At 39.5% G+C, this 21,457-nt stretch overlaps 1 long non-coding RNA gene across 5 annotated transcripts in view; it reads right to left on the bottom strand.

Annotated features, from left to right (window-relative positions):
• The window catches only part of LOC135442288 (uncharacterized), a 62,207-nt gene that overhangs the window by 33,690 nt on the left and 7,060 nt on the right, over positions 1–21,457 (bottom strand). For all 5 annotated transcript variants that reach the window (XR_010438650.1, XR_010438652.1, XR_010438651.1 and 2 more), the window contains exon 2: positions 6,570–6,683. This is a non-coding gene — a long non-coding RNA (uncharacterized LOC135442288). The remainder of the gene's footprint in view (positions 1–6,569; positions 6,684–21,457) is intronic.

The raw sequence follows: 21,457 nt of genomic DNA, 5'->3' as shown, positions 1-21,457 counted from the left end.
GCAGACGAGGCAGTTGATACTCACAAGCATCTGTGAGAAATCAGAAAATGAAGATGTAATGAAAATAACCAACTAGTCTGTGCCTCAGGATTCTCCTTTATCTCTTTATTTGAATATATGAGCTGCCCAGAGGATGCTGCACTGAATGTGCTTCTTGTAGAGAGTTCAAGTATGAGTAAAACACAAGGTAGCAGCTAACTAGTACAATCCATGAACTCACTAATGTCAATAAACAGGCCAGGCTTCGCCTCTGTGGGAGAAGGAATACATCCTTCAAACATACACCTCATCTAACTAGTGTGCAGTAAGCACTCCGACAGCCCAGAAGTACTCTTATAGATACCACAGAGCTATTTCCATATATCACTGAGCTGAAAGCTTGAAGGAAGCATCAAAAGATGCCCAAAAAGCAATTTTGGGAGTATTCAAGATTAAGATGAGTGAGTCTTTCAACAAATGAGCCCATCCTTGCAGTAAGCATTTCAGCAGCCCTTTCCAGTTAATACATAAGCTATTCTATAGTCATAGAAGAAAATTGCAAACATAAGCTGAAATGTTGGTTTGACACAGGTAATTTCTTAAACCACATTTGATTCTGTCAGATTAGGTTGTCACAATTGAAGGGCATGGCTGGACAGAAAGGTAGGACTGATTAAACTGACATATGCCAGTAACATACTAATACATTCTCTACAGGAGAACCAGAGTGGCAACCTTGCTGTCACTCGTGATGTTTCACTATGTATGTATGGCCACAAATGAACTCCCTGAGGATGTCAAGGAATAAACAGGAGGACATATAGAAAGGAAGCTTGTGTTATGCATGCACAAGTAGGGGAAAACAGTCATTAGTCAAGGACTACACTGCAGGGACACACAGGATGGTACAGTAGCTGGACTCGATGTCCCTTACAACTTGAGATATTCTTTGACTACTCTCACAGGACCCAGCCCTTTCACTCTTTGATTTTTGAAGAAATAATCTGCTTTAAATCAAAATGGATACAAACCACATTCACAGAAGTCTGACAGGTCACCACCATAGATTTGTCTTTAAAATCTCATTCATTTTACTTTTCCTCACTCTTGCAGAACAGAAGGACAAGCTCAAGAACAGCCCTTATGACTATAATTCATACAAATAGTGCACAAAAGATCTGGAATTTGGGTGCAACAAAAATAAGTCTTTGAAAATGATAATGCTTATAAAAATGCCTTCTCAAAACAAAACAAAAACCAACATGCCATAATTCTCCAAGATAGCTTTGAAAAAAAAACTTTGAAAGCTCATACGTAGATTTCTCAGAAAATTTCTTCCTTCCATCCTGATCCTAACCAGAAACAAAACATATGAATGCATATAATAAGTATATTTTCAACCAATAATTATTGTTACAGTGCTCCCTTCCACTGTTTCACTTACTGCAATTCATCCCACAGCTGTGTTTACTCTACAGTGAGCCAGCCAGGCACATTTCTGTATCAATATGTTGCCCAAGCAAGTAGCATTCACTTGATATTTAGATTTCCAATTTAGAACTTACTGTAAAAAAAAAAAAATCCTGGAATTGGCTTCATCTAAAGCTAAAGGCTTGTGCTAGTATCAGAACAGACATTTCCCTGAGATCAAACATTCAGTTTCTTCTCATGATGGAACAGATCGAAATAAAATTTTGGTTTGGCTTCACTGTAGAATAAATTCCTTCTCTTTGTGTGCCTAATCAGCCTCCACCATGGATCTGAATATCACTGTGTCCATTACCCTTTCTCCAACCCAGGGGCCAAACCATAACCTTCAGAAGACTATGACAGGATTGCTACAAGCTGCAACCTGCAGCAGACTTCTAGAAAGCTGTACTGTTCAAACACCATGGATGGACTGAACTACATTCTTTAATCAACATTCCCTACAAGTTTTTATTACTATAAATATTATTTTGTTACTTTGAATTTGAATATTACTGTTACCTTGAATTTGCTTTGAAACTCTAGAGAATAGAAAGCACTACATGCTAACCTGTCTGGCCACCAGAAGTCATACCTCCCAGGTACAAGCTCTGTGAGTCCTGTTTGAATGCTTTGGGGCTTGTTCTAACTAACAGGGCAAAGGCTGAATGTGTAACTATTTTACTTAGTTGTGGCCTGACATATTTTTATACTTTGTTTCTTTTATCCTAGGATTGTCCAAGTTTTCATTTTAAACAAATAGCTTCTACAGAGGAAATAAATTCTCACAGCATCAGGAGAAACAAGATGCTCTTTTCCTATAACTGTAGGGAATATGAAGCACATATATTCACAGCATCACAACACAGCACAACCGAATTAGGTTTACAGTTCCAGACCCCATCTAATGGCCACTTGATTTTTGCATTATTTAAAAACAGAAACACAGAGCAATTTGCTGCCCTCCATCCATCAGCTTTAGAAATAAGGCTGCACTATCCTTTGAGGTGTGAAACAAAGACAAGCAACAGTGCCATGTGCACCAAAGGGTGCCAGTTTACACCAAACTACAAATAAATGCCATATTGCTGAGCTGTATTGAGTTTGAAAAAACAGGGGGTGAGTAACTCACAGGGAACAAAAACAGCTGACTCATTGTTTCAAGCAAGTCTTCAGCAATCAATTAATTGCCTGATCAATGCAGCATGAAGCAGGGAGCTTAATTGAAGAGAATTAATACTTGGGAAGCACATATCTCTTGGGGGGAACCACTGCCAGTAAAGTTAACTGCCTTTGGAAATGCAGCAACGTTTGTTTTAGGAAGAAAAATGATGTGAGGCAAGATATAAGGACACCATGGATAGTTGACATTCAGAGTAATATCCTTCAACAGGGAGGGCTCAGACTGAGAACTTACTGACACCCACAGACTCCAGTGGCAAGAGTGTTTTAGCACATACATGTCCACATTTGGAACCCAACAGCACAAAGCCATGAATTTTTTTATCATGCCATCACAAAATTGAAAAGTAAAGAATAATATTCCTGTAGGTTGAGGGACTGTGCAGACTGGGTGATTAATTGATGAATATGTGAAATGTGAATATTAACATAACGAAAGAATGAAAGATACTGTAGGAGTCAACAATACTAATTTTATTACTCTTCTTCCCTTGGAGACATGGGTGCCTTTTCCACACCAGAATACAGTAACTTACAGGGGAAGAGATACATCAGTTGTCCTTGCAAAACAAAAAATGCATTTTGACGAAAGACAAGCACATGCTTTTAACTTTGTTCTTTCTTAATCTCTCTGCAGCTCCACGTCACACCTAAATTCACAGTATACCAAGCCTTTTACACATTAGACACTTGTTCTTTGTCCACTTTGCTATCCATAAAATCAGGTTTGACTAGCTCCAGGTCTGCATTCCTTTTGACTGGCCATGGGTGAGTTGTTTATAGGCATCAGGTCTGCAGTTCCAGCCTGTGCCCCAACTCCTCTCATCCCCTACCTGTATTCCTCTGTGTCCTGTGTCTCCACTTCACTGCTCTCAGACTTATATTCTCTATACTACATCATTATGCTAAAGCCATAAAAACTATCTAGGTACAAGAGAAAGACAAACAAAAGTGGAACAAATTAGCCGTGGACACCTGGTCAATTAGAAAAATTGCTGTTACAGCTACAGCAAGTAAAACAGAGCTGAGGCAGGTCACCAAGAGTTCAGACAAAGCAAACCTGACATACCTCAGTCCTGCAGCCTTGAAAATCCAGCACAAGGCCTATGGCCTGTTACCAGCCAAGGCAATACTGTCTTGCAGGTCTATACAAGTAACAGTTTTCAAAGGAATTTTATTCCCAGTCAGACAAGTGTTGGTGGGAGCCCCATGTAGAAATGTAGTAGACATGAAACTGAGCACGTCAATTTTAAGACATTCCTCAGAAGCATAGAGCACTGGTGACAGTAATCTGAGTGGATCACTTAGAAAAATCCACTGTTCTTCTGGTGGATTCAGGCCCCATTTGACTGCTGATAGCTACATGTTATTGCCTCTAGCTAGAGATACAAAATGAAATATGACCAAAAAAAAAGAAAGAAAATCCTCAGCTTACTTGATTACCTTGCACATTTTTGCTATGCAGGATTTGTTATGGAAGAAGGGAATCTGATGTGCAAGAGTTAATGACTTCAGGATATTAATATCATCTCATTTTCTTTCTGTGCCATTTCCATTCAATGGCTTCAATTATGCCAGCACTCACCAAAGCACTAAACATCATGCTGTCCCATGTGTACTCATGGGTTCTTCAAGCAAAGCTAATGAAAACGATACAATAAGGGACTAAATTCCTGAAGACTGGCTGCTCCTCAGATCCTATTGCAAGATGAACTGGAGAGCATGATCCCTCTATTTGGATGCTGTGCCACCTGCACTGTGGGTGCCGTTCCCTGATCTGATCCTTCCTAACAGGACTGCAAAAAAAGACAAATCTTGGAACTTTGTTTCAGAAAAAAGACTGTGCCTGGACTGTGAGCCATGGCGAAAGAGCTGTGTGCTGGCTTGCTCAGGGCTACCAAAAGCCCAAGCAGTCACTTCACTAACATGAACACTATTCCTCTACTCAGGCTGACTCCTGTCTCAGCATTTAAGGTATTTCCTTAAATAACGGTGGTAAATAATGGGCTATTACACAGAGTGTGAGGTACTGACTGCCAGAGTAGATTAAAAGTAAACAAGGCCAAATTAACACTTGTTGCTTTTGCTCATTTCATTTCTTTGCAAACACACTACAATGATAACAAACCTCTGCCTGTTGCTTAAGCAGAAATCAATACAGGGACAGAAAATGCTATTTCTGACTGAAATTGGAGTTACAATCTTCTTTAAGAAAAGCCTAGCAGAGGATGTGTGGCACAGGTACTTAAAAACACTGCTTCAAAAACCTTACTCTTTAAACACAGCTTGAAAACAATTTTACCTCAGTGCTTTTATTTCCTAAGGACTTCTTAACCTTCCTGCTTTAATACATTAAAACATCATAGTTAGTGCCTATGCAAATCCATTTTGTCATGTTTACATCAACATATTATCATGTCATCCTGATTATTGTGCATCTGAACTTGAACTACATTGCTAACCAGCACAAACTCTTGCAAAGAATCCAGAAACTAAAAAGGAAGGAAAATATATTCATTTTGCTGTTTAACCAATAACCAAGGTCACTTTAATCCTGTGGGAATGGGATGATTTCTTTTTCTCAGCACCCCAACACTTTAATTCAAGCATATTTCTTTAGTTTAATGTTTTCCTGCCTGCATTTCTGCACAATTAAAGCACTTCAATATGGTCAACAATGTTAATAATATCCATTTATCTTAGGTAAATTGGCAAATGCCCAGTAATCACCCACTTATTTTTAGCAGCAGTCCCTATCCCTCCTTGCCTTGTGGGTTTTTTTCACCAGATACACTGGAAGTTGAGCCTGGATACTACGGCAGGTAGTAAAATAGTAATAAATACACTCTCAGGAAGCTGTGGCTGTAAGAACTCCATTACCTACAGAGTCTATTGTAAATTATGTATTGCTGTTTAGTATTCTTGACATTTTTAGTAAGTGCAATAAAACACCTTTATAGAGTTAGAAAGAACTGTATGCCAGCTCAAGGCAAAAAAAAAGAACAAATGGAAGACGTAATTGTTTTATCTAAAATAGATTTCTCCAGTAGATTACTACTGAAATACACTGACTTTTTCCTAGTCTGCTAAGCAGGATGAAAACCTGGAAGGCTTCATAAGTCATTCAGCCAGCCATTAGATTAGACTATAAGGTGCAGAAATGAAAATCAAAGAAAATTGCAACCTCTAAGTTCAGAGCTACAGCAAGGAGTTATAATTGCCACCTCTTTATATATAAACAGAGGGACTGGAGGGTCAGAGGTATTCATCAGAAGCTCTGAAGAGGGCAATCAGCATTCCTTAAACCCCCAGAAATATTTCTGTGCCAAAATCTAGGACTTGCAATTATTTGGAGTGAGACAAAATATTATTTAGAATAACAAATAAGAAACTAGCTAACAGGCAGACCTTAGATTTCCATCAGCTCTAAAGCACAACCAAGCTGTGCTCTGCTTTCCTCAGTGGTCACAGTCCAAAGGATCTCTCTGTTACAACTAGAGCTGAAGTAAAGTCCTTTAAAGAAGGTTTTCATTTCTGCAGGCATAATGTGAGGTTGCATTTTCACACCTACTATTAAATATAGGTGTCACTCTGACTGCACCCTTTCCAGCCAGCTAGTGACAAGAGCAAAGTAAGCAGCTAGAAATTGAGATGGCTCCTTTTCCCTTGTACTTAGGGTCGTTTCAGCTTTGGTGACATTAAAGTAAAACAAATTATTAGATTGTTCAACATTAAATCAGCTCTCTGTATCTTCCCTGAGGTAACTCGGTATTTACCATTCTGTTTGATATCAGACAGAAATACAGCCTTTTTGGACCCCAAAATAAATGTATAAGCTTCTAATCATGAAACTGAACTTTAGCTGTGATAATCAAAGTTAGAACTTGAAGGAGTTCTCCTATGTTTCCTTTATAGAAAAATTACCTGTACAGAAAAATTACCTTGGCTTCTTCTGAAAACATCCCTGGAGTAAATTCTTCTATTCCTGAGGAATACTTCTGGGTCCACCACCCTGTTCTGGCTTGAAGAACAGATTTTTGAGGCAAGAGACTGTCCTGTCAAAACAAAACAGACCAAAATATTTTTCTCTAGATTATTTTCCTTCTGCTTAAAAACAAATAAAACCTCCAGATCTGAACAGCACAATGCCGCCCCCTTGACTTTGCAGAAAATCAAAATTAATCATTTCTACTGCAGCAGAATTCTTTCTGCTACCTGTGTAACAGGAATCCTGATTCCTTCAAGAAAACTAGTGTCTTTTTAAAGGAGTACCCACAAAAACATCAACCTCCCTACATTCCACTCAAAAGAAGATGCTCACTGAAAGGCTGTTATCTATTTGCAATATTATGTTAAGTGGAAAATGTGTTTTGAAATGTCTTGTTGATGATCTCCTCCAAGATCCCTACCTCAGCACCAGAATGAACTCACATGTGACCTGCAAACATCTGCAAATGCCTGCCACTTGCTCATACCATATTTACTTCAATAAAAGAAACAGTTATGCAACAGACACCTATTTGGTGTTGCTCTCTGCCCCACATGTCCACCAAGACTTGAAAACACCCAAAGCAAAATCCCACTTGAACTTAGTTCTGAAGTCAGGGTTGTAAGGAGAAGCGCTGGGTTTCCTTGAACTTCTGCTTTAGAGTGTGGACATTCTGGGTGTGCAGCTTTTGCACAGACACACACCCACAGCCTTCTCTCCAGGCCAGGGGGACTAAGCAAGCTGCCTCCAGGCTAAACCAGGGAGCCTAAAAACAAGGGACTGAAACAAAGGTGAAATGAGTGCAGAGCTCCAGGAGGACCAACCATGTCATCTCCAAACCTGAGTAACAGAATAGGAAATCAACCTGCTTTGAGTTTTGCTGCCATTTCCTTGGTTATTGTTGGACTCCAAACCAAGCTGGACACACCAGCTCCTATTCAAAAATCTTACATTCATCATACTCCTTGTCATGTCAAAGTAATCACCTAGCTGGTAAATCTATCTTTCTGGCTTGGCATTCCAGTTGGATGGATACAGGCAGGACAGAGGCCAGGCCTGCAGGCTGGGGGCAGGTCTGTGTGCCCCCTTCCTACAGCCCTCCACACCCCAAGCTCCCCAGGGAAGCCGCATTCACACAAACAAAAACAGACCAAAAACCCCCATCCGCTGTAGCAAGACTAAAGAAAAATTACTCATCTACCATTGTTATTTTCAGAAACAAAGAAATGTCAGATGGTCCTGCATTAAATAGTCTGACCTGGAACAATTGATGTTTAGTGTCACTGAGCAGTTTTTGTTTTTTTCATATATCTCCTTTAATAGGTGACCTGTGAATCCACTCTTCTTCAATTAAATGAATGCTCCTCATTTTAATTGTTGATTTCAATTGTTTTAAGTCTGTGTGTTACTAAAGAAGATAAAATGTGGTTATTATTTAAATTAGATTTTCTTCAGACACATGTGCTTTGCCTTAAAATAAGCCATTTGAAATTATGAATATATGTACTGAGGTCTAAACCACTATAATCATATTCATTGAAATAAAATGTACTCAGCACTGGTGAGACCACACCTCAAATCCTGTGTTCAGTTTTGGGCCCCTCACTAGAAAACAGACACTGAAATGCTGGAGTGTGTCCAGAGTAGGGCAGAGGAGCTGGGGAAGGGTCTGGAGCACAAATCTGATGAGGAGCAGCTGAGGGAGCTGAAGGTGTTCAGCCCAGAGAAAAGGAGGCTCAGGAAGGACCTCACTGCTCTCTACAACACTTGAAAGGAGACTGCAATCAGTTAGGGGTTGAGCTTTTCCCTCAGGTAACAAGAATCGGGACAAGAGGAAATGGCCCCAAATTGCACCAGAGGAGATTTAGATTGGATATCAGTAAAACTGTCTTCACATAAAGGTTTGTCAAGCACTGGAACAGGCTGCCCAGGGAAGAGGTTCAGTCACCATCCCTGGAGGCATTTAAAACATGTGCAGTTATGGCACTTGGGGACATGGTTTAGTGATGGGCTTGGCAGTGCTGGGTTAATGGCTGGACTCACTGATCTTAAACATCTTTACCAATAAAAATTATTCTGATTTTATGACTGTGAAATATATCTTTACTGGTTAAATTTTTATAGAAATGCAAACTACTGAATTGGTTGAAGCTACGGATTTCTGACCTGAAACAAGAATTTGCTGAAGTTATAAAACTGGTTTTGGCATTTGGACTCTCTTTTCCAGGTTCAAATATTAATTTTCCAAAGGAGAAAAAAAAAAAATCATTTAATCAACTGTCAGTTCAATAACTTTTTTCTTTTCAAAAAGTAGCATGCTTTCTCTTCTTCTGGTTTAGGAAAATGATACATTCAGAGCAGATGAGATCCAGTTTTAAAATCTTAAAGGGCATGATGACAAGAAATAGCAAGGTTTGCTAAGTAATTAACGGTAATATTTCAAATGTTTATTAAATAATGTTTTGAATGAGACATTTTTCATTAACTTTTTTCTCTGATATATGTACCACACTGAAGGTAGCTTTATGAAATTAATCATTAAAATGTTTCTGTGCATTTAATTGAATTTTATTGCCATTTAAATATAATTTGACACAAATTACACATAAAACATTAATCATCTAGCAGAAAGGAAATGTATCATTCATCATATTACATAGTGAAAATGTGAGACATAAAGGTCAGAGTAAGAATATGTTAAGCTAGTTATTACTTACTGACACATACCAAAACCTATATATATAAATATCCACATATTTTTATAGGTATAGCTGTATGTCTTTGTGTCCAAACACACATGGTTTAACAAATGTTGTCTTGGTTAGCAAAAAGATGCCAAATTTATTCTACAAACATATTCTTTCCCAAATCAAGAAGTTTTAATAGTTCTTTGCCAGTAAAGAACTAAGCTATCTTTGGTAAAACAATTATGATCATAAATTGAAAACAAGGTTATAATAGATTACATAAATCAAAGCTGCCCACTTACTGATTTAAATTATTATTAGAATTGACAATTTACATCATTTTTAATTAAACTAATTCAGTCATGCAAGGATATTTTTTGTTCTTAAAGTATTCCACAAGATTTAGAGAAAATTGAATTAGAAGCCTGTCCACTCAAAAAGTCACAACAAAATAACACAAGTTATTTATAAATAAATATATTTGTAACAAATATTTTCTGTAGAAAAAAAAATCACATTTTGCTTCCAGTTAGCATATTCCAGAGCCAGGGTTTGGGGTGTTCCTGAAGACCCCATTTTCTGAGTCCTCCTTCACCCCATGATGTTTTTGCCTATATGATATTTTCTACTTGACGCATTATTTAATGTATATTTTCTGTTAAAAGGTGGATCTAAGTTAAAATATGGTAATTTAGAAACATGTTATAACTTGACTCTTCCCAGACTACTGTAGAACACAAATATTCAAAATGATTAATTGTGCCTATACCCAAGATCAGATCTGGGACAATCAGCTGGGACTTTAACATTTAATGACCTTCATTTTCCTATCTTGTTTCAGGAACTTCTCTGTGCAAAATTAAATTCCATGACCAACATGTGACTGCGCTTGGCACAGAGTTGTACAAGAAAGATTTTTCTCTAGGTCTCTACAGGAACAAGCAAGGCCTTGGCTCAGCAGCAACTACTTCCTAGGGTAACAAAACTGATCTTGGATGCTGGCCTTCCCCTGCCCCCACAACTGCCATCCCCATCACATCTGGATTTTTAGCCTCTGTACAATGAAGGTTCTCACTATGAGCAAAAAAAATGGCTTGTGGACAGTAAGTAGGACATGTTCCATGCTGTTCAGCAAAGGTTGGCCTTTTAGGTCTTGTGGGACTCACCACTGCTAAAGAGCGCAATGAAGGATGGTAGTTTGCATTGACACTGTGACACTATGCTGGAAGGAACTGCCAGTCCGCTGGACAACAGGATTAGTACTGGAAATCACCTTGAAAACTGGATAAATGTGCTGGGAGGGGGAGTGGGGGAAATTCTGCTGTCAGCAGGGTGAGGCACAGCACTTGGGAAGGAATAATTAACAGCATCCGCACTAAAGGGCAGCAACCCCTCAGAGTGCAGTTTTGAAGAAACAATCTATACACTGTAGTGGACCAGTCTGAAAATAAACCAGATGTGAGCAAGGGAAAGTGGTGTGTCAGGCGACGACAGCACGCAAAGCAAACAATATGTCGTCCTGGAAATAATACACATCACCACTGTGCACAATAGCTTTGGCTGGTCCGTTCTCTCCAGTTTTCACCCTGCACGTCGTTTGAACAAAGTGCAGAGAATAGCAATAAAAAGAATCCAAGTTCAGAAAGAGAGAAAAAGAGTTGAGGGATATTTAGCCTGAAGACAAAGCAGGATGATAACCCATCCACTTCTAAGCCCATTCTGTACTCAGCAGCCAGGAGGTACAGATATTTAGTCCCATCAGTGACACCATTCATTCTGTAACATTTTTCAATTCTAAGCAAACTAGCAAGAAATTAAGGTAAGCTTTACCTGATCAAACAGACATCAGAGTGCAAGCACATTGCAGACTCTTTTGATAATCAAAGGGAAATTCATTTCAGCCTAAGCAGAGTCCATGTTTGTTCATGAGAAGCATGGACTACACAAGTATTTTAGTAACTATAATGGCAACCCAGGGTGATGAGCTTGGATGAAGGTATTTATTCAGTAGAGATGAACTCCACTCCAAATTATTTTGGAGAACCACACAAGATATTCTCTTTAAAACTATAGATTACACAGAATATGTCAAAGGAACTGTTTCTCTGCAATAACTGAAAAGTGCACGTGCAGCTGTGTTTTCACGTAAAATATTTCCCCTTTTCAATACAATTAATATGAATGTCAATTAGCTAAATACAATTAATAAAGAAGAAAGAAATGAGGACTTACTGGGGCTCAGAGAAATACAAGGATGGAGTATGTCGTTCACTTTTTATTAAAGAAATATCAGCCAAGTAATATGAGATGAGATAGAATGAATGTTAGCTTATGAATCTTCCAAGTTAATAAGCTCCAGTGCTTCAGAGCAGAAAAGCCTGGTCTGCAGTGAGTTAAAATGCCAGTGCTTCTTATCTAGGAGACTTATTACTAACTGGAACAAATTAGAAAGAACACACACAAAAATTCAAAAAGGATCTGAAGACATTGTGGCAATAGCTTGCTGCTAAAGAAAATAAAGCGTACTATCCTTCAAATCTATAAAATACAGCAGATATTTTAGTCTTTGGGACCAAAATGTAACTTGCAGAATTCATTTCATCTGGAATATACAAGTCAGCATTCCTTTCAGTCTCTCTTCTCTGTGAGTGACTAATGCAGCCAGATGCACACATGAAAATGTCATGCAAGAACACTTCAGTGAAAATCTGCCTCTGAAGGCATCTTTTGAGCATCCCTACTCTCTGAATACAACACAGCCTCACCAGGCTACCACCCAAAAGCAGAGGTTCAGCTAATACTGCTGAACGACCATGGCCACACTCCTTCAGACAGCTTTGCAAATGTACCCAGCGCTACACACTAGGTGAGCTTTGCAATACAAATTACACTGAGTTATGTTCCTCCAGCAGATGACTATAAAATTATATAGGGCACTCTCCAAAAGGGGCTTAACTTGCCTTCTGCAATGAACACAAGTGTGTGGCATGAATCAGGAGGATGAATATGAAACTGATTGTTAATAGCCTATTGCTTCACAGGGGAGAGATCACCTTTGCAGGGGAAAAGGGGCCTGTAAATTTAACACAAAGCTAATGCCTCATAAAGCCTTCACGTAGAACTGAGGAGAGGCTTACTTTCCTCAAACATTATTCTATGTCTTTTGTTCCTAATTTCTGGCCTTTAAGCTAGCCAACTGTTTTCCAAACTCAGAATATATCCAACAGCATCCAAGTTTCTTTCAGGACACAGTTTTATTCTTTGATACAACTTAAAGACAAACAGTTCCAAAGTGCAATGTTTCTTCAGCACTACTACTTTTTCTGGATGTCCTCTCAGACATTTTAGGGAAAACATGGGTACTTCCTTGTCAAGCTTGATTGCGATTCATGGTTACCACCATTTTTTCTGGCCATGGACAGAGCACGACCCCTAGGATTGTGATCATCATTTGGGACCTCTGTTGCCCCTCTCCACTCTGCACAGAAGGTGGGACTGCCACAGATCTGGAGTGAGGTCACAGCACTGGAAAAGCGTCCACCATCTATCTAGACTGAGGCCTCTCTCTGAAGGTGGCAGCTTCCTGTCTAATCAGGACAAACTACAATGATTTTCCACATCTTTCTAAGAGTAACTACTACTAAAACCCACAGTATTTTCCCAGAAGGTCAATGGGAGCCAATGTACTGGAACAATTTCCTTGTGTTCCTCTCCCAGTACTGCAACATTAAACATGTTTAGCTTGGGCTTTGCTTTTTCTATCCACTAAAGGAAATGGTGAGGATCAGGCTTTCTTCCCTTTCAATTACTTCTTTTACACACACATGCACAAATACAAACGCTTGACCAGGTCATCCAGATCATACCCAAACACATCACCCACACAAGCTGGTGCAGAGGAAGAACATAGGTAGGAGGCAGGAGAGCCTCCATCTTGCCTCAGCTTTAGCCACCATTGACACATGAAAAGCTGATACTTCTTTTAAAAGAACTACAGCAGCTATCTTTCTCTGAAAGCTCTCTTTGTCTGCTTTTGCCAAAGATTTTCACATTTGATGTCCCTGAGTTAAGGTATAGGGACTATGACACCTTGGGAATGAGCAGAACCTTCTGCATTGGTGAAAGTGCTTCAGCAATAGCAATAAAAACCTTTCAAAACTTCTTGGAGGAACCTGGCCTGAACACAAATTTTACCTTCGTTCGTCTCTTTTTTAACCGCAATTGCTGCAGTTCCAGTTTTCCAAATGGCACACGGGTGGATATGTTGGCATGAATTTGGCAAATCACAGAAAGTTTCCATGTAATCAAGACATATGAGGGACCTGGCACTGAGAGTGGGATTTTATGGGAAACATCTGCTGATGATTAAACTACACAACTTCCTTTGTAACTGGAGAGAGGCTGGAGCTTTCCAAAGACTTTTACTACTTGCCACCTCCAACTCGTTTCTCGGTTTCCCAGCTGATTATTTTCTTTGAAGATTCCTGATGATTTAAATTCATGCTCCTCCTTTTTACTTTCACATTCCAGGAAGAATATAAGCATTCTCACAGTATGAGCCCACCATATGGAGAATATTCTCTTTTGCATATTGTGAATGGACTTCATTTTCCATTCATTTCATTTTCTTAAGGCTGTTTCTTCCTGCTTCTGGATTCAGCATGAAAAATCATTTGATCTGCCACTCTGATTTCATTCAGTTGTGTGAAAAGGACACACTTTCCTAAAAGTAAAATTGGTCTTTGCTTATGCACCAGCTCAGGAAGCTCAGAATTAAACCATAAGCTATTTAATCATATTTAAAGAGTCTTTTCTCTCTGTTATAATGTAATAAAAGCTGCCACAGCTTTTTTCTGCTACTCTAATTTCTCCATACACTGGTGACAAATATATACATTATTGCAATCACTAGAGCTACTGCCATTGACTGGAGATGGACAAGATGGACATAATGGAATTGCACCCGGACTTGATAATTGTCTCAAGAAATGTTCTGGTGAAGCAGTAGCCCTACTTAATCTTTGCCCGAAGAAAAGTAAAAAAAACCCCACAACTTCAGTTCATTTGCATGTGTACATACCACCACATCTTAGCAGTATCTTTAATTAAATGTAGAAGCCCATATAAATCTGTATAATCCATACTACATCTGGATACAATGCCTGTATACAAAGGTGACCTCTTCCTTCATTTCAATCATTTCTCCATTAGCTGTATACAGTGATATCTTTCACAATTTTGCTCTATTTCATTGCCTGTGACTAGCAGGTAAGACCTCAGGAAAAACACTGAATTGACTGGAGAATAATCAGATCTACACTGTGTAAAAGAAATTAATACTTAACCATTGCTATTTCCTCAAGGAGATTGTATTCTTGGTAGAGGGAAAATGTTGCAATACACAACTGTAGAGCTTGTAACTCTTGCAAAGTATTATCTTAGAAAGGAAACACTAGCAGCATTCATAGAGGCAAAGCTTCATTTTTAGGAAGGTCAGTTTGCTCAGGGCAAAGTCACAAAGTACTCTTTTCCAGCTTTTGTGGGATGATCTATCACCATATCAGTCACGCATACAAAATGTACATTTAGGGTTTATGTGATGAGCCGAGATAATCTAGCTAAATCCCCATCAGCAAAACAAAACAAAATAGATAATAGCTCCAATTGCTGCACAAAGCCTACAAACCTCTCTGCTTTGAAAAGCTTCATAAAACAGATCACAAGATCCTGTGACCAAACACAGAACAAAAATGGGGTATGCATGTATTCCTCTGCCAGAGAAGACCAAGACAAGCATCTGCTGATGCAGCATTTCAGTAAGTACTTTCTGGGTGCAGAGGTGGGGGTGGGGGGGACCAACTACAGGGGTTTAAAGACAGAGAAGTACCCGGGTTTTTCTGTGTATCAGCCAGAGATCTGGATGCTGAGATGAGGACACAGGTTCAAAACAAATGGTTTGCATTTTCTTTTTAGCATTATCACTGTCTAGAAGCAATAGGTTTTTCATTTAACCCAAATCTCTCCATCCATAAATTAGATGCAAACAAACACATAACCCATGTAGAAAGCAATCCCCATCCCTGGAATTGGAGACATTAAGCTCACAAGATCCTTCAGAAGCTGGAGGATCCCCTGCTCCTTGAGGTCCCCAGGAATACAGAGCTCAAAACGGAAGATGGCACACAGTGTGCTGCTCTCTCAGCATCACTATATTTTGGACAGTAAAGAACCACCGGCATAAATACTCAGAAAATGGAAAAAATAAAATAAATAAAATAAAAACTTTGGAAGGCACCGGAAATACTCGATAAAAGTCAATATTTGCCATGATGTACATCTAGGCCAGGTTGGGTGTGGCTTTGAGGAGGCTGGTTTGGTGGAAGGTGTCCCTGCATACGGCAGGGTGGGTGGGAATGACATGGTCTTTAAGGTCCCTTCCAACCTAAACCATTCTGTGTCCTATGATTATTCCTATATTTTCTGACCAGTTCCCTGTTTTTCTGTGGACTCCCATGATGAGTACAGTGATTAAATTATATGTGTCTATTTGGAGACAGACTTCACATTACTTTGAGGTTTCTTGGAGACAACACTTAATCCTCAGAGCTTTCAAGCCTACCCATGAGAATGCAGGTAGTGCTCTTGACATCCTTAATAATGCACTGTGAATATAGTAGGGATGAAATTCAACAGAATCAGTGCCCCTATAGCAAGAAGTTACTCTTAAAATTCTTTTTAGAAATAGACATGAGTCTCATGTAAGTCCAACACATTGGTTCTACATATGAAAAGCCCAGGAAAAGGCTTTCCAAAGTTGAAATACATAGCCAAGGTACAAACCTCTCCAGAGGCTGTCAGTTTTTGAAACAGACTTTGAGGACTGATAGATGCTGAGGCACAGAGACTGTGCTGTGGTTTTCTTAAAGTGTATGTCTTGTCAAGCACCCCTGTGTGGGCAGATAGGTTTCCAAGGTAATGTTCCAAGGAGAAGCTGAGATATTTGCTCTCCAAGCCAAGAACATCAAAACCTGTGATAATGTTCAATTATAGTAGCTTTATTTCCATTATGGCTAAAGTAGATATAATTGATTTATCTTCTGGATATTTATGCATCCAATGGCACAGTTATTGAATAGTTTTATTCTGCTGGGCTCAGAAACTATATCTTGGACATTAAAAAGCATCTTTAAAATTTAAAAAAAAAAATTAAGAAAGATTATTCCTACATGTGTTTCCTAGAATCAGGTACTCCAGATGCCCTTGTAGCACCAGCTCAGATCATGCTACATCCTCCACAGAAAATAATCCTCAGAAGATAACAAATTTCTCCAGATATTTCAGAGATACAATTTACAGCTTGTCAGAAATGCCTCAACAGAGTAGTTTTGTCAGAAAAAGATGAAGCATCAAAATTGAAGCTTTTCACAACCACTGACCTGTTTCCTAAAAACTTTTGATCAGAAGAGGTTCCTGAGCTGCATGACTGAAGTTTTAGATAAAGAAAAAATCAAAGCAAAATGTTCTGCCTTCTAAGGAATGTTTTTTTAACTCTGTCAAGAGCTAGGATTTGACCTTGGCTCAATCACAAATGCCAATCACAAATATCAGAATGCAGCACAAAACAGGACCAATGCATATTTAGTTACTCACATACCTTTAAGAAACTACTGCTGAAAATACTGTAGAGTAGGTCAGAAGCCAAGAGTTCTAAATAATACTTGTTCATTTGTGTCTGAAATGGCAGCCTTAAACCATCAGAGAAGGAACCATTACTATCTTTGTTAGCAGGCAAGGAGTTGAGACAGAAAGAACACCCTGATCTTGTTCTTCACCATTGAGCACACTTTTGCTGAGTTCTTTGCCCCAAAACAGATTCCTTATTTGCACCTACGCTACAACATGGACTAGAACATCCAATGGGCTCCAGGTTAAATTAATCACCCAAGCACACGGCTTCTCATGCAATGCCTTTTCTTAAGCAACTGAGCAGGCATTCCTGGTAAAGGGACTCAAGAGATGCCAGAGCACACTTGAAACATGATAGGAGTGGCCCTAGGTCTGCCCTGTCCTATCCACCCTTGGTAATGTACTATCAGGCAGAAGAGATGCCAGAATCTCTTCTAGGAGAACTTAGGCTACCTATTATAAAGGCAAACAAATATCTACAGCCACTCAGAAATTAGGCAAGCTGCCACTGCAGAAACCAACACTGGTTTAGGAATCAGGGAGCACAACAGATTCCTGGGAGAGTTGGCTGCAGGAAATCAATGAAATCCAGCAGGGATGCCACTGATGCCAGCCAATATATTCCATAGTTGTGGACTTCTCCACTACTCCTGCTCACACAATGACTTTTTAAGCCTCACTTGCATCCCATGCTTTCCAAGTGGTATTCCCACATTCCTGCTTCCTCCAGGGGGCAAACACAAGGACAGCACTAAAACTGCACTTGACTGCAAAGAAAAGCTGGTTTTCCTAGACTGGGCAAAATTTGTAAATGTGGTATTCACCACTTCCCCCACAAATAGCTGGGATTTAAAAGAGGCAGTCAGAAACTGAACAGCCAGCAGATCTTTCCAATGACACCAGCTATTCTTTCTGAAGTGTCCTCTGCTATTTCTTAGCCATGTTCCAACTGCAGCACTGGGGAGAATGTTGTGTACAGATAAAGTGTTCGAAATTACTCAGAACGAATGTTCGTATTTAAATACATGTTTTCCTTTAATTTAGCCATCCTGAACGGTTTCCAGTCACTTGAAGATGTTGAAAAGCACCACAAATGTAAAGAATTACAGCATTTACTTTAACCATAGAAGCAATTAAGTCTCCAGCAGTGTGGAAAACCGCTTTTGAGCTGTATTTATTGATGCATAGATTTCACAGTAGTGTGATATTTGAAGACAAATTGCTGCGCCCATAATTAAGACTGTTGAGGAATTGGCAAGTGAAATATCATGATGAAAGACCAGCTCAAAGGGCAAGTGAGTTAGATTGGTCAGGATGATACAATCTATATGACCTCAGTGCCCTATTCCTGCTCATTGATTTCCCAATTAAATATAACTTTTTATTCAATCAGTTAGAATATACTGCAAGTTATTGATGCACTGCTGGCAAGAAAAAGCAATGAAGTAAAGACAAAATAGAGAGTGAGCACTGCCTCATTTTAACATTTTATTAACCTTAATGGGGTCATGATGAAGATGGTGTTATTCACTTGGGTCTTTTGTCCTTATTTTTATTTTAGTTTAAAGTGAACTTTTTCAGACCAAACTAGGGCAGCAGCAGCCCAGTCCAGGAAACCATAAGGCCCTTTGCTTTCCTTTATTTGAACAGAGCTAAATTCCACTGCCAGTATACCTTCATCCTGTCTCAGCTAGATAAGAGACAAACAAGAAAATGCACAGCGGCAATGAGAAATAGATAGAATAATTTGTGTACACAGAAATTGAATAGACTAAGACTTCTGCTTGTAAAAAACTGCCAAATGAATGACAATAATAATGATAATATTGGTCTGTGAAATGAAAAATCACATGTAGAAGGTGAACAGTACTGTTTAGGTCTGCTCAGCTTCAGACATCAACAGCAGAAAGGAGCTGAAATGACTGAAGAAAAAGATTTCCAGAAAGACTGCACCTGCATTTGGGCAAATTTGGCTGTACCTGAACGTAAAACCCTTCAAGATGTGTCAGCCAAAGAAAACTCTCTGCCTGGAAAACTGAACAAACTGAAAGGGGTTGTTGCCTTAAGCTGTGTACAGCTTATTATGGGAGACATGGGGATAGAGCAGAAACTGCTTGAAGACTGTATAGAATTTATTATAGGACATTTTAAATGAACTGTGGAAAGACATAAAACATACTGTGGGATGTTTAGAGGAAAGATCAAAGGTGGGAAAAGGGAGAGAACAAGTTGGATCTGGGAGGAGCAATTGTGTACAGAGGCAAAGGGGGACAGAAAAAGGCACCTGCATGTCGCTGGTCAGTATTTTCATCCAGCCTCCACCACAATATCACACTAAACTTTCTCCTTAGTAACCTGCATAAGCATGATCCCTGTTCCCTGTGTACACAATCCACAGTGAACTTCAATTTTACTGGCCCTAGCTGATGTCTAGAAGCCACAAGAGTCTCTTAAGTCTGGATGCCAGCAACTGGAAGAGGTCATGCTCAAAGGGACAGCTACCAGGCAGATGGAATGCCTGTACTCAGTGTGTTGTCACTAACCAGGCACTCACTGCCACTGGATTTCAGGACACAGCCTGTCTCTAACAGACCAGGAAGGCAACTCCTGTGAATCCCAACATCCAGATGATCTCTGCCAGCATCATTTCTATATTAGCTTCTCCTTCTGCTCACACTACCACAAATGCCCTGCAGAACAGTCCCTACATGTCAAATCCTTTTGCAGTTGCAGTAGGTTGGCACCAAAGGCATTCAGAAAACCACTGGCTGGGCAACAGGCAGACATTGGGAACCCAGAGGGTGAGAACACTGCCTGGTTCATGTCCCTGTGCTCTATGAAACTGGATTGCAATTGTATTTGGGATGTTACTACAGCCAGAGACACAAGCAAAAGTGCACCAGCTGAAATGAATGCATGTCTCAATATTTTAGCCTGTAGTACACCTGTGTAGAGAACACTGGTGATCTAAACCAGAAGGCAAGGCCTACAGAAGTCTGAGTGCAATCTGCCATCTTAATTCACCCTCATGATCTGTGTTACCTTTTGTATGCATTCAGTGAGATTTAGAGTTCCTGATTATTTTCCCAAATGTGCCCAAGAGTTTATGACATCTTGAGTGGAACATTTGCAGCCTGATACAAAGCTCACTGCCGTCAATTTTGTGTCTTGCTTTGTCATTTGTAAAATAAAGGTAATAACTTGGATTTATTTGCTCACAGAACTAATTATAGTAATTCTTCACAAAAGAGAATCACATGACAGCATTCTACCAATGCCTTTATTTAACCAATGGGTCTTTGCAAGTCTTTTTATTGCAAAAAAGCACCCAGTGTTGCAGATCCACAAGGACACTAAAGTGAAGCACTGAAGTTAAAATGAATAGCTTAATTACTCTCCATAATTTATTGGACATACACAACTGATTCCATGGCTCTCCAAAATTAATTCATTATGACCTTGAAACAAAGAAATTGTGTGAAGGACTTTCAGGCTCTCTTTCTTCCCCCCCCCCCCATAAATCCACAAAACTTCCCAGGTTTTGTTAAACATTTTTTGTGATAGAAGAGGACAATCCTTCTTCGAGCCTCTCAACGTCCTGATCTAAAGCATATTTCCTTAAGAGGGCATATGGTCCATGATCACACCCTTTTATCCCTCTTTGAGGATCACAATTAAAGGCACATATTTATATAAAATTTATTTAAAGACAAGAGAACTTCAGCCTAATTCACTTAACTGCACATCTCTATACCTGGGGTAGTCATCCTCAGCTAGCTTTGTAACAGGTGGAAACAAACAGGCACTTTATCTTTGTAGGGTATTGCATCCTGTAGCAAGTATCTGGAATAGCTCCGATGAAAGCACACATTTCCTTCCATTAGCTGGAAAGGCAGCCCAGAGCACTGAATCCAGTGACTCAGCAGCTGTCTACATTCGGTAGGCAGGATGGAGCCCATAAATTTGCTCAGGGATTCACAGATGTCTGTCAGACCTGATAATGCACTCACACCTTCCAGGATGCATTTGGGTAATGCTATCTCGTTCCTAACTTCAGAAGAGAAAATTATGCTGACTCCTGTGACACTTCAAGATATCGTAACTTCCCTTCTGAAGCAAAGTCACTTCCCTGTTGTAAGAGCTGGGAAATCCAACAGGCAGCAAAATCCCCAGAAGCAGCACTATAACAAAGAGAAACCTTATGGTAAGATATTACAGAGATACTTATCTGAAAAATGGGTTCTGGAGTAGACCTAGTCCTTCTGAAAGCTTCCTCTATTTTTCCTATAGTCTGATATCAAAGAGGAATTTTAACTAGCTACTCCTTATTTCAGAGACTGGCAGTATGAGAAAATGGTCCGGGAATGCTTTTGTGGACAGGGCAGCCACATAAGTAAGGAGGTGGAAAGAAGCAGTGCCACTCCAGCATTTTGTTTCAGAGTTTTCTGATACTCTGTCCATACAAGCC

This window comes from Zonotrichia leucophrys, chromosome 1, assembly GCF_028769735.1.
Source record: "Zonotrichia leucophrys gambelii isolate GWCS_2022_RI chromosome 1, RI_Zleu_2.0, whole genome shotgun sequence".
Classification (NCBI taxonomy): Eukaryota; Metazoa; Chordata; class Aves; order Passeriformes; family Passerellidae; genus Zonotrichia; species Zonotrichia leucophrys.
The sequence above is the reverse complement of the archived record's forward strand: the minus strand, read 5'-3'. Positions and strand labels throughout refer to the sequence as shown.